The 14,171-nt window shown below is 39.9% G+C and overlaps 1 protein-coding gene across 2 annotated transcripts in view; it reads right to left on the minus strand.

Annotated features, from left to right (window-relative positions):
- Positions 1-14,171, minus strand: part of RNF111 (ring finger protein 111) — a 65,376-nt gene that overhangs the window by 45,586 nt on the left and 5,619 nt on the right. Inside the window, exon 1 of one of the 2 annotated variants that reach the window (XM_075505905.1) lies at positions 9,908-10,203. The exons of the other annotated variant lie outside the window; for it this stretch is intronic. The gene's annotated coding sequence lies outside the window, so the exon portion shown is untranslated. Of the gene's footprint in view, positions 1-9,907; positions 10,204-14,171 lie in introns of those variants that run through there. 2 annotated transcript variants of the gene reach the window in all.

Raw genomic sequence — 14,171 nt, forward strand, 5'->3', positions numbered from 1 at the left:
TGGAAGACTACCGAGAGACACAGGCAACAATAACCTCAGTAATATATTCACCTTCAACCTGCTTCATCTGACATCTCTGCCTTCTGTTTAAATTCCCAAAAGGAAGTGACAAAAGAGTTTGGTTCCCACTGTGATAACCACTGAAGCACTCTTTACTGTAACTAATACCACTTTTTTGTGCCTCAGATGAATGAGGCTATAGTAGACATTTGACACTTGTACTACTTAAGCAGTTAAGTGCTCCCCCTTTTCTCCCTCCCTCACCACTTGTTTGAAGGAACATCTCCTATGCTCTCCTAGAAGAAATGTTTATGCACTGAACCAGAATGTAGAGCTGACCAATCTGAAAAATAAATTTCCCAAGCAGCTCAGACACCAATCCAATTCATCACATAAGCACACAAATAGCTATAGCTGGCTTACAGCAGGTTGTACTGAACTACCAGAAGGCTGCTTAAGAAAAATATGTGCAGCTATACCTTATGTGGAAATGAGGCTCCTTAAGCAGCACAGCTGGAATATACATGAAGCCACAAAAAAAGTCTAAGGTAGCAACAGCAAGATCTATGGCAGGTTAAGTAGCACTGCCTGCTCAGGTCCATAACCTTCTGCCTGAACCTCCAAATTCTTCAAAATGCTAATGCATTCTTACATCTGGTGCTAATATTTAAAGCTCTCGTTTATTTTGTCATAGAATGAATCAATACAAGATTGAGACTACAGAACAGAGTAAAATGAACATTTCTTAGATTGTTTCACAAACTGATGCTTTCAGGAGGAGCTGTGAGCTAGTTGCTCCTAACAGACCCTGAAGAATGACTTATGTCAGTTTGCAACAGGTATGAACTGATGCATTATCCCAGACAGCCTGTGTTCTCTTCACAGCCATGAGCAACTAATCTAATTCTTCGAGTAATGTGATCTGGAATAAAAATTTTGCACAAGGCATACATGCTGCACTACGAACATCTAAAGAAGCCGTAAGTTCACTGGATCTTCCTGGAGATCAAGAATCTTGTGAATCCTAGAACCTCAGCTGAAAAGATCCATTTGAATGTTCTCATTGGAAATCCCACAAACATTTATAACAATTACTGTTAAATGTGAGGCCTATACTCTGTGATAACTAAGAAAGTGTTGCTGTTTTCTACTGGAATTACAGCAGATAGCTTTTGACTTACTGATGTAAAACATACCTAACTGCATGCAAGTTGGACTAAACTTCCTCTTGTCAGTATATACAACAGGACAGGTTCTTACTTTCACTTCATCAAAACACAATTCACAGCAGGAGATATTTCTTACTTTCAAGTGTTAAACGGAAGACTATTGCATCCTGGACAATATTTAAGTTTGGTTTTGGTTTTTTTTTTTTTAATTGCAATAAGTTTTAGTGGAATGCACTATATAAGGCTATTCTCTTCTCTAGGACTGAAAAGAAGAAGCTGCAAAATTGGAAAAAACTTGGAATAAACATTAAAAGTGTAAGAATTCTACATAGTAAACAATGAAGCCTCTATTAAAGCTGTGGAATTCTGCTATCTACCCTTCTCTGCTCCTGACAGCTCCTGAGGAAAATCCCAGCTCTCACATGCTCCTTCCTATGCATGTACTTACCCTCACATACATGCACCGTTTTTCTTTGGAAAAATTAAGACCAAGGCTTCCGTTTTATAAAATTTCTAACAAGAACAGGAAATCACAATTCAAGCCTGTTATAAGCACACAGAGAACAAGCAGTACATAGTATTTTTCTCATCCTCACAAGGTCACCTTTAAGGCAGTATTTTTGGTCTGTTATTTACGCACCACTGTTTACAGAAATGCAACACTTAGTCAATCTTTTCCACAGCCCAAAAGCAAGCCAGCCCCTTCCACAATAACACCATATTTCATCACAAGTTTTTTAGAAAATCCACAAAATACTTCGATTTGGAAAAAAAATGTTAATTTATTCAGAGAGCTTATTGTCTTCAAACACAGTCATAACTAACCATCATATACTACATGTCCAGTCCATATACAACAGCTTCCTGTCCTTTTAACATGATAAATTAAGAGGACAATTTTATTTAATTCTCAAGTTTTCTTAAGAAACAAAAATCGGAACATTTTCTCATTATGGGAGAACAATCGGGGGCTGGTTTACAAAGGACTCAGTTCTACTCATTGGAGTGCCTTTTTTTCCCCCCTCCTCTGTTTTATTGTTAAACTCTAGTGTGGAAATCTTCATCAATATGAAAGTTCTGCATTCTCAATGTGATTATCTTTGTATAAGCTCCATTTACTTTAGCACAGATGCCACTGGGCTGAAATACAGATAGAGCTATTTAAGTTACAGAAAAAAAAAAAATTAAAGCAAGAATGTTTACACTTTGAGAAAAAAACTACTGTAAGATGACAAAAAAACTAAACCACCACACACTGAAAACTAGTGCACTTGAAACCCTGTTTACTAGCTTAGTTTTATTCCAAGAAGAAGCCTAGCTAGAATAACCAGTTAACTCAGATTCAAACATTTTGTATATTTGCACTCTTACAACCATAGAAAAGTCTGCAGTAACTCAACTAAGTAATCAAGAACTTTTCATTTTTGCTAACCAACACAGAGCCTGAAGACTGCTTACTCATGGGAGAGCTGCTGGCTTCCAATCAAAAATTACACAACAGCTTAAACGTGTGTATATTTTTGAAGTGAATGGCAGCAATCAACAATGACAAACCATTCCTTCACTATTTAGAAATGCTACTGCAAACCTTTGAACAAAAGATTTGACCAGAAAAGACAGAAGCTGGAAGAAGAGCTTACTATTTAACTAGACTCCAATCCATTGCAAGTATTTTCAGTGGTTAGGCAGAAGAAATACCCATACTACATATAAGTCCAATGCTTTTACACAGAAGACAAAGTTTAACAGCGACTACAAAAATATTATGCAAATAATTAAGACTCATTAGAATGAGATCATCTGCTGTTAAACATTTAGAAGATCCTACAAAATCTTGCTCTAATTAGAAGTAGTCCTCAGAAGCTTTTTCAAAAAGCAGCAAGATGCAGTAAGTAAGCTCAATCAGCATTAGTGTTCCTCCTTCCTAATCAAAACATTTGCCTATTAACTTACGGAATCGAGACTTGGAGAGGAAAAATGGGGTGGTATCTTCTTTTAAGCCATTTTAAGTAAAGACTCAATGAAGAGCTGTCAAGACAGCTACCTGAAAACTATAAACAGTTATTCTAAGTTCCCCTCTAAAGTGTATAACTCGATTCAGAATCATGAAGCGTACATGACTTTTATCCATTCATGTCACAAAGACTTTTGATATTAATCATGCCAAGACACACAGCAGTGCAAGAAAATTAATGCAAACTGGGGAAGTCCCTCGAAACTGCCAAGTCAAAAAACAAGCTCAAAGTTTAAAATCTTTACAGCAGACAAGTTTATGATCACATATAAAAGCAGAACACATTTGAGTTAAAATCGAGCAAAGTATTTCATCATTAAGAATTAATCCTATTACTAGCAATCAAAAAGTATGATAGCATTAAAACACTAAAAAACAGTGAAACGGTTCATTACAAAACATTAACTCAAATTTTTGATGTAAACTTGGTTGATGAATACATGTAATCTAATAAATCATCACTTTGAAAATGTATTTTCAGTTACATTTTAAAATATAGTCAATTCCCTTCACCATCAAGAAACAATCTCCTTTTTAGGTGTCAAAAAGCACCTTGATCAATTCTCTCAAGCTTGGCTACAGTAATTACACAGTGCTTTGACACATGACCAGCCAACCACTTCGCAGAAAATGCCTATCTTAAGCACATGCTTCTTACGCAACCCCAAATTACTGGTCTCCATCCTGTTAGCGTAATACACACACCTAAATCCAGCTAGCCAAGTAGTTTATTCAACAAATAACTATACTTCTAGCCAACTTGATGAAAAACAGGGAACAAAAAAGCTTCATTTACAAAGCAGTTAGTCGTCTATTTCCTCATTTTCCCCACCTTCAATTTCCTGCTCCTCTCTCATTACAAACACAGTAGTTTCCCCTTGTCTGATGCACTCTCCCACACTCAGACCCTAAGCACACTTACAGGCAACTCGGGTATCCAGTAGGGTTGAGCCTAGAGGCCAGTGCAGACAGAAGTTCTTTCCAGTATGACAGCTCTCAAGACTACCAAGAGCTTGTGGAACACACTGTCGTCATAATCGCAGAAAGAACACAGCAATTCCACTTCGATAAAAATTCTGTGCTATCTTAGACCATTTATGTACCCAAATGCCCATATATAGAATGATATCAGGCAAGAGAATATTTAATATTGTCTCAGAAAAGAAGTTTCTATCAGTTGCATTTGTAGTTCCTTTATTCAGTCCTAACTCTTATTTTCTTTGCATATGTTCACTGAACTCATGATTAATTTTTAAAACTAATTCCCTTCCCTAATATGTGGCTTTTATCAGATTTTACTGTTATTTTTACTCTGACAAGCTAATACTGGTACTGTTATCTTCATGAGAAAACCTTACTGTTGAGGTCTGGTATGCACAAAGAAATCCTACATTGTGTATACTGTTCCTACCACAGTACTTTTTTTGAACTGGCAAACATGGTGATTAAGAGCTCCAAGAATGGACCAGTGAATGAAAGTATCGCGCAAGCTGTATTTTGGAACACCAACAGTAATTTCTTTCCTCTCATTAAAAATGTATGTTTTTATTCTTCTGGCAAAGCTCTTCCATCAGATGAATCAAGACACCAAGAAACAGGATAATGAAAAAGCTTATAAAATTCATACAAGACCTTCAGCAAAAGTGAGATAACGTAAGTACTACTACTTCCCTTTCTCAAGGGCAGAGAGCCAAACAAGACTGATTCATGCATGACCCTGACGCAATGGAGGTTGACAAAGGACATGGAGCCATTTGAGAAGCTGCACCCCCAACACAATCCCATGAAGATCGAATCTCAGTGCTATCATTCCCTGCTCCAACAAAAATAAAGAACTCACTGAGCAGTTCACAGAAAAACCCCCACTTGTTAGCCTAGAAGTCATGCCCTATTCATTTCATTCCTATCAAGCAGGGACAACCTGTACAATGCAGAGTAAGTAGCAAGAACACAAATATCCAATATTCAATTCCACTATCAGCAAAACAAGTGCAATCAGATTTTGAAACTTCATTGCACTGTTCTTCACTTTTGGTTGTTCTTCATATTCACCACATCATGAGACAAACAGTGCTCTTCTAAAGCTTGTTTTAACTACTAAATTTTAGCATACTATATATTGGTCTTCCAATCTTTGCCAGAAAATAAAGCGATTGATAAAGATCTATGCATCTTTATAAAACACTGACAATCAGAAGGTAATATGAAACTCTATTATGTTTGGTTTGATATTATGTAGCATCAAACACATCTTTATTCACAGACAATATGAAATACCATTACAAACCACTCTCAAATTCCTTTGTTTGCTTTAATGCAGCCACAGTGATGACAGATACACTGATTTTTGAATTACAAAGTTACCTGAGAATTCTCTGAGTAGAATACTTATCTTTTTCCCTACAGAAAGGTACAGTATATCAGAATAACATGCATAGTGTTAGTTACTAACTGCATGATAATGTTCTGGAGACAGGTTCTTGCCTACGGTCTCCCAAAGACACTCCATCACATCCAGCCCAGACAGAAGAGTTTGTGTGTGCTTTGCAGAGGGGTGCTACAGTTACATGAGCCACAGCAATGCAGGCAGGCTTACTCACTCCTTACAGCCAATTCTAGGAACCATCACTGACTTGGAAAGTCTAGTCATAAAGTGGAACAATGTTATTTCAAATACAGTACTACTCTTACTAACCTTTGCAAAGCCATCTCAAAGGTAAGTCAGATGACAGTAACTGTACTGTAAAGTACTGTAACCAACAGTATCCATCCTCTGGACCAGCAAAGTCTCCTTAATTTTATCTCTGAAAAACATTCCTCTGAGACCTTCAAGGTTTGTTTCCTCATGCACAAGTCAATTCAGATCAGTAAAGCAATTACCTTGCAACAGAAATGTCAGGCCACCTATAGAATAGCTACAGGATGTCTCTGTTGTACCATGTTACCATTCACCTCAGACTTACCACCACTGTGTTCTTATGGAGAGACTACTGAAAGCATCTGTCTCTCACATCTTCTAACAGAATCCAGCACAGGACAGCTACAAACAGAAGAGCTCTTCCCTAGGACTGAATCTATGGCTCGGCTCCAGCTGGAATAGACAGAACGAATGGAGCATGTGCAGCTGGAAGCGCCTCAGCTAGATGAGCTGGCAGGCTAAGAGCAATTCTGCACAGAGTCCTACGAACAAGTGAGTTCTCCTGCAATACACTATGAATCAGTGCAAGACCATAAGACACCTATAGAAATCAAGCATCACTGAAGCATTAGCATGTACATACCCACCTGGGCAAGGAATCTGTTTGGCTTTGCACAACAGATGCAAGCAGGTGGATTTGACAAACATGGTGCTCACAAGCACATTCTTCAGTCTAGACATTTCTTTGCTCTGTCCTAGGCTTAAACTCAGTTCGCTACATTACCACTATGTAAATCATGGTTTTAAGACAGAAGCATTATGATTTGGCAATCAGGAATGTTTTGGCTTCAGTGAACTCCAAGACAAACATAACAGCAATGAACTTCGGAATAAGGAGTTGTAACTTTATAAAAGCATGATAAAATATACTTTTTTATTGGAGCTTAAGATCTTAACTAGGAATTCTGCTTCCAGAGACAGCTAGGGAAGTTCTGAGTTACACAGCCATCAAAAATAATTTAAAAATGTATTTCTTAGTCCCCCTGGCAGTTTTGACCTTTGAGATATGTTTTGCAAACACTCTTGGTAAGCTTTGAGGAGCAAAGAAAGACATGATCTTTGCCACAACTGCTAACAAGAACCTTGCAAGTTAGAGTTATGAAATTAACCATTAGGACAGTTTTATGCTGTTTTTCAGGAAACCTGTGAGAAGCAGCAGGGGATTTTTCAGATACTAAACTGAGTAGATCTACTAGTTTAAGAGGGAAGGACAGTGCAGCAGACTTCTTCACTCTTCATCCAGTAGAGCCAAGTGGCAGTAGGTAAAAGCAAACATTTTACTTGACAGCAGCCAAGTATTAGGACTGTACTTTATTGGCAAAAAAAAATACAGAAGGAAGTCTCTTGCTAGTACAGTCGTGAACCAGCCTTCTCAAATTTCACTTGGTAAACACTTAATAAGGAAGACATCACTTTAATTCACAGAAGTTACTTTTCCAGATAGCATAAACTATATAAAACATATAAAATGGAAAAATAATCTTGTTAGGAAAATTTTGGGTTAGTGAAAGAAACATTTTCCTTTCTTCCTTCCCTTCTACTCCATTAGGGGTCTCTGTTAGGCCTGACATCAGCCCACCAAGAAAATCACTAACCTAAACTTAAGCCTGAAGGAAGTTCACTAGTGTAACACTTCAGCTGCAGATACATTTTGTGCTTCTTTTAAGAACACTGTAGACTTTGGAAGCAGCTGATCACTGTCACTCACACTGACAAAACTTAAAAGACTACAACTGGGAGCAATTACCCTATCCCTATGTTGTACATGTGTCCCATAAGACATTACTCAATACACATGTTTCTAAATCTCTTCTCAACCTCACTGACATACAAATAGCTAAAGCATTACAGATCTGGTGATAAAACTGACCTAAAGGAGGTTGCACATTAGTGAAGCTTTGGGGATATCTTTATACAACATCTGCATATGGCAAATCCATCTCTCTGTACTATCCCCATTGTTTACATGCGAATTAAATCATCCCGTTCCCTTTCTCATCTCCCCCCACCAGCAATTTTTTTCCCCATTTATTCAACTGCCTGACATCTAAGCCTTCATAGTTCATCAGCTAGAGAGGGGGGGCACTATTACCTACATCTTCTCAAAAGAATTTCCTCACCATTAGAGGAAACATAAACAACTGAAATAAAAGATACTTAATATTGGAAAAAAAAAAGGCAGTAACTGCTGTCAGCTAAATGTTATTGCAACATGGCCACCTCCACTGAAAGACAAGACTGTTATAACTGATCTGGTTACGTAGGTCTACAAAGTTATTAATTTCAAGATAAAGCGCAATTCACAGATATGTTAAGATACACTCTTAATACATGTTTACAAAGGCTACTGCTTCATAAAAGACACATTTCTGAAAGGTCAGAACGTACCCATCCAGATTTTGAAAGGACATGTGAAATATGCATGAATACTAAGAGCTGTTGTTCACCCCTGGGCTCCCAATACTAGACATAACCACAGCTGTAGCTGCCAGGGCCTCAACCATCAATAAAAATAAACAGATTTTTAAATATGCGAGACTTCAAGAGTTTTAAAACAGAAAGGTTGGTGTCTTATACACTTTTAACTAAAGTGAAATGCAAAATGTGCACACAGCCTTTCCTGTCTTATGAATTCAATAGGTCATTTTATACTGTGGATGACAGCATGAGACAGGTGACCAGATGTTCACTTTACCAAATGAACCAAGATCACATCTTTCCCTATCAATCCTTGCACACCAGCAAGAGTACAAATCTGAATTGGTGACAATCTTGGCTAAGTTTTTTTGTTGCGTTGGGTTTTTTTTTTGCCTCAAGTAGTCCCTCTATCCAACAAAAAGAGTAAAAACATTTAAATTGGTGGAAAACTGCTTTGATAGCAAGGACTACAGGTATGTGAACTGTAAGAAGCTTTAATTTTTGTTTTTAAGAGTGACAAAATATTCCAATTCTTTAAATATTAATTTTCCTCAAAAATGTTTATACTAAGTATCCAGAATTAATCTATCTTTGGAATTTTCTACTGTTTACAATGTAAGGCCCTATTTCACCACGTGAAAACCTAGTTTTCCTTTATTAGTTTATAATACAGATATTCCACCATGATAAATGCTACCTAGGTCTCCATGCGAGCAGTCAATCCTTATCTTTTTTGTCAAATATTTGTTTCTAAAGTAATCACATGAAAATCAAATGAAGTTGGGGTATTACAGCAAGATCTTACCTCCTGCATTATATCTTCTTTTGGAGGAGTACTTGAGTATCAGGAATTATGGATATTATTTAATCAGCTAAAGCAATCAGGCCTTGCTTATGATTTCACAAAACCATTTCAAGCTGTGGAAGAGCTTACTCAAACAACAGAAAAATTCCACGAATGTATGCTCAGCCCTAATCACCAAAACACAGACACTTAAAAAAGTACATAAATCCTTCACACCTGCCCATTTCAGTAAGAGTTACAAACCTACGTGCCTCTGAAGATCCTGGCCTACATTTCTGAATGAATGTTGCTTCCTTGTTTATCAGGCAAAAAACATCTGACAATTATTTTTTTTTAATATGGATTAAGAAACAGAATACTAACTTTGCAAACCAAACAAATGACGTTATAACAAACCCCATTACGCACACAAATAAAACTCATTTCCGTAAGGGAAAATTTGTGACAAATTTTCAAGGAGACAAAACCCCAAAGAGTGCTGCGGCTTCCCGCAGTGAAGATACTGCTTTGTGCGTCAACGAGGCACTGAAAAAAAAAAAAAAAAAAAAAATCGGCGTGAAGTTCCCATCCGCCTAACTGCCCCCGCGCCTCTCCGGCCACCTCCGCCGGGAGAGGCGGCCCGCCCCGCCGCGGGCCAGTCACCGTTGCCGCCACCGGTGCCGGGCAGGGCGGGGCGGGGGCGGGGAGAGGAGGGGAGCCCACCGCCCCCCTCCCGGCCCCGGCGGGCCCCACCCGCCAGGAGATAATGCCCCGCAGGGGGCTGGGCAACACCACGGCCCCCGCCCTCCGCCGCCCCCCCGTACCTGCGACAGTAAGGCCGAGGGGGATGAGGCGGGTGCCGGCGGCGTCCTGCTCAGAGCAGGAGAGGAGGAAGCGGCCCCGGCAGGCACCGCAGGGAGCCCGCGTCGCTGCCTGGTGCGGCCCGGGAGGCCGCTGCCTCCTCCTCCTCCTCGGCGGGGCCGCTGCCCCCCGGCCTGGCCGCAGCCGCCCGGACCCCGGTGACACGCCGCGAGGCGGGCGACGTTTTGTTGTTGCGCAGCCCCCGCCGCCGCCGCCGCCGCTCCCTCCCCAGACGCAGCGCGACACTCGGTGCTGCTTTACAGCAGTCCGCAAAGCGCAGTCGCGCCGGCTCGCGCCCCTCCTTCCGTTAGGCGCCGCTCGCGGGGCAACGCCCCCTGCTGGGCGGAAGCGGTGGCGCGCGCACCGCGGGTCTCCCCTCACCCTCAGGTGCCCGGGCCGCGCCCGGGCCGGGACCCCCCCCGCGGCACGGAAACGCCGCCGCCGCCTTCAGCGCCTGCTCGCCCTGAAGAGGACAACGACGATCTCAGCAGACGTCGGGGAAGGCAGCTCAGGCGGGACGGCAGCAGGCAGCTGCCACGGCCCTGGCCCAGCCTCGCTCGGGGGCAGCAGCAGCGCTGCTAAATGCTGCATTTCTCCTGCTAGATCTTGTATAAAAGCATTAGTTTTCTACCCAGAGGTAGAAAACCTCTTCCTTTTGCATCCCGGTGTCTGACGGCTGCTCAGCTGTAGCTAAGCCATCGGAGTTGAACCGTGAGCTCCCGGGCCTCCCTGCGGTGCTGCCATGGCCACCTGCATTAGATCACTGCGCCAGTCCTTCACCATCGCCAAGCCTGGTGCTCCCAGAACTGCGTTAGTAGAGTATGGTACTGCCCTTCTCGGAGCCAAAGAATGGGTGCAGCTGCTAGGACATGCAGACAAATCACATCTACTCTCTTTAGAAACAGGGATTCAATTTGCATTCACTGCAGTAATGCACTTACTGACTTATGAACAGGTGAGCCTGCCCACTCCTCCTATTTACCACTACACTACTGATGTAAATATACCTTGTAAGGAACTTCTCCAGCTGAGGTATGTGACTTCGGTACAGTGACCAAGTCTTACACCTACCCAACAGCACAGTAAGCATAGCAACTTTGTGAAGCCTCTCATTTAGCAGAAAGCCCAATTGTTTGGCAGACTTGGGCAGTTACAAAGCTAACAAAGGCCATGATGCCTTTCTGCCAGAGACGACCTCTCATCAATGTCAGCATACACATTCAAAACACTTCCAGCTTAAAACACTGGATAGAAAAGGGTTGTATACTGTCAGGGACCAAGAGATACATAAACCCAAGATTTTGGAGGAGAAAGGTGCAGTCTGATCTACCAGTAGCTAAAGATCTTGCTCAGAATGCAGTGCCACCACAGCCTCATCAGTACACAAGAGTTCGTACGTGGTTTGGAGGAGCTAAACAACCTTCATGCATCATTACAAAATAAATTGTCATTGGGAAAAAATGCATTTTGAGACTATTAATTGAATGAGTTTCTGAATGGAATTTCCTCAAAGCAAAAGTGGATAAAACAACATGGAAACTATTTCTCAAACAAGGAAAAAAGGCCTTAACGATAGACTCTACTTCAATAAATGCCTACCTCAAAAGAAGATATATTTCTAGGGGCAGGAAAAAAAGATTACTAAGGAAAGGAATATCCAAGTACATCAAAAAGTGTAGAAACAAAGGGCAAAAGGTGCTAGACCACATAAATGATATGAAAATAAACAAGTTTTTCAGCTTTATGCGTAATGCAAGAGTACAGGATAAAGTGAGACCCATATACAGTGAAGGCGGAAAAAAGGATCACAGGTGATTTTGTGTGGTTCCAGAACCAAAAATAATAATTAATTTCAGTTTTCAATAAAGACAAAAGTACAGGTCATTCAGCATTAACTTGCTACCTTTTTCTACATGGTTTTTTTGGGTGTTTGGTTGTTTTTTATTTTTTAAATCAAGGAAATGCAGTATGTTGCATCTGGCCAGACATCAGTAAAAAATTACATAGGGCCATATATGAAATAACCACTGAAACTGGGGAGAATGGGGAGCAGTATAATAATTAGAAACATGACTAAAATGCTCAACAGGAGATAGCGACAGTGGAAAGAAGGTCATATCATATTTGATGGAGGCCACTAATGGCTTGATTGTGTACGCAATTTTAATATTATTCATTAATGACTGGAAGCGAAGTTGAAATACATTAATAAAAATCTGCTGGGGGGGGGATCAGACAATACATGGGAAGAACTGAATGACCTTGAAGACCCAACTAATAGGAGCAAGGTGAAAAACAGTCGAGTAAAATATATAGAATGTACACTTGAATATTAATGACTAAAAGTTTTGGTATATATTGGGTATTTGTCAGGTAGAAGGCAGTAGGATGAGAACTTCAATAAACTATGTAATTAAGAAAATGACCAACAGCCAACAACATGATGTAGACATGAAAACAGCAAACATGTCTGTACAACATTGTAGTCTAAATATTTTTCAGAGAGAGAGGTTTCAATGCTATTGTAAAAGTTTTTCCTGATGTAGTCTTACAACTACTTTAACCAGCTTTTTTTTTTGTATGTATTCAGGGAAGATGAACTCTAATCTGAACAGGACACTCAAGGGAACATAGCATATATAATATGAGAGGAGGCTAATGAAATTTGGATGGATTACCTTAAGAAATGAGATAGAGGAGCATTCTCTATAAGCTGATCAGAGGCTAATACCAATAAAAAAAATACACCAGCTAGTTATGTATTTACCTATTTACTTAATAATTATTTTGAACACTCATGCCAAAGATGACAGAAAGGTAGTTCTTGGCAGAGAAAATGTACAGAGTCACTATGGTCACCAACTGAAAGACATACAAAGACCATTTCAAAAGCAAAAAACCAAGGGCCTATAGAATGGCTAGAAATTTCAGTTCACAAATTAAAAAGCAATGCAGGGTAAGTATAGACAGTCTTGATTGTCTCCCAGTGCAAAGTCAGAGTGGCCAGATGATCTGTAAATGGTTTAACTGTATATTGTTTGGTAGACCTTTCCCCCCTTGGGTAAATTTAAATTAAAGGCAGAATTCCTAGGATCTTTATTAGCTATTATTTCCTGATTCCTGTTTCACTATGGGCTACCAGCTGACAAGAATCTAGTAAGCTGTGGGCCAGCTCACCCTTAAATTAACACTCGATAGAAATTAGTTTGTCAATTATTGACTGGTTATTAACATAATTTTTAAAGAAAAGTGATGGAGAAAATGCACTTCAATGCCCAGAATTGTTCACAATTATTTTTAAATAGTTTTAAAAATTTTTAACTTCTATCTATGCCCTTTGATATATTTATTAAAGTTACTTCTGCCATTATTTTAGGATCTTGCAGAGATAAACAGTTGTCTTGAGAATATTTTATTGATTCCTTGGACAAAACCAAAAGATCCTCCTTTTCACACTTCTTAGCTACAAAAAACCAAAAAGTTAAATCAATTCATTCTAAATCACTAATGTAACTTTCAGAATAGCTTTCAGGCTACGGTGTCATCAATTCATACTGAACTCTCCAACTACTTCTAGCTAGAGCTAAACAAAACCATTTATATGCGCACCCCAGGGCCTAGCAGAACTAAAGACATAGAGAAGAAACTATCTTAGATAAGAGCAAAATATGCCAACCAGCAGGAGATTGCACTTTACATTTCTGGCAAAAAGACAAAAATCAAAACAAACCCCTATCCCAAGGTACCTTCAGCAGCCCAGCTTCATAGTTGGACACAGCTCTATGCAGGAGTGCTGTTTCAGTTTGCTCACTCACAAATGAAAGCTAGGCACAGCTTTTTCCAGATGCGAACACCAGCTTCTGGAACGCAGTCCCGCTGGGCACGTGGCCAAGATGCAAGCTCCACACTTTCAGAAAGAGATGTCTTTGCTCAGAGCTCTGTTAACTCCAAGCCTGGGAGTGTCCAGGACAGTATGAATAGTATACACTTATAAATCTCCTGCCTATATACAGGAGTATGTATCTCCTGTCACAAATGCTGCTTCTGGAGGAGCTCAACATCACTTGCAGCCAGGGTATTAATCCAGATGAAACAGCCCATCCTTGACATTTACATCACATGTAGTTGTGTAGACTTAAAATGGACCATACTTAAGCATATGTTTAAATGTTTCTAAGTGTTAAGTCAATTTACAATTACTAATAATATTAATAAACTGCAAAGCCT

Source organism: Mycteria americana, chromosome 6, assembly GCF_035582795.1.
Source record: "Mycteria americana isolate JAX WOST 10 ecotype Jacksonville Zoo and Gardens chromosome 6, USCA_MyAme_1.0, whole genome shotgun sequence".
Classification (NCBI taxonomy): Eukaryota; Metazoa; Chordata; class Aves; order Ciconiiformes; family Ciconiidae; genus Mycteria; species Mycteria americana.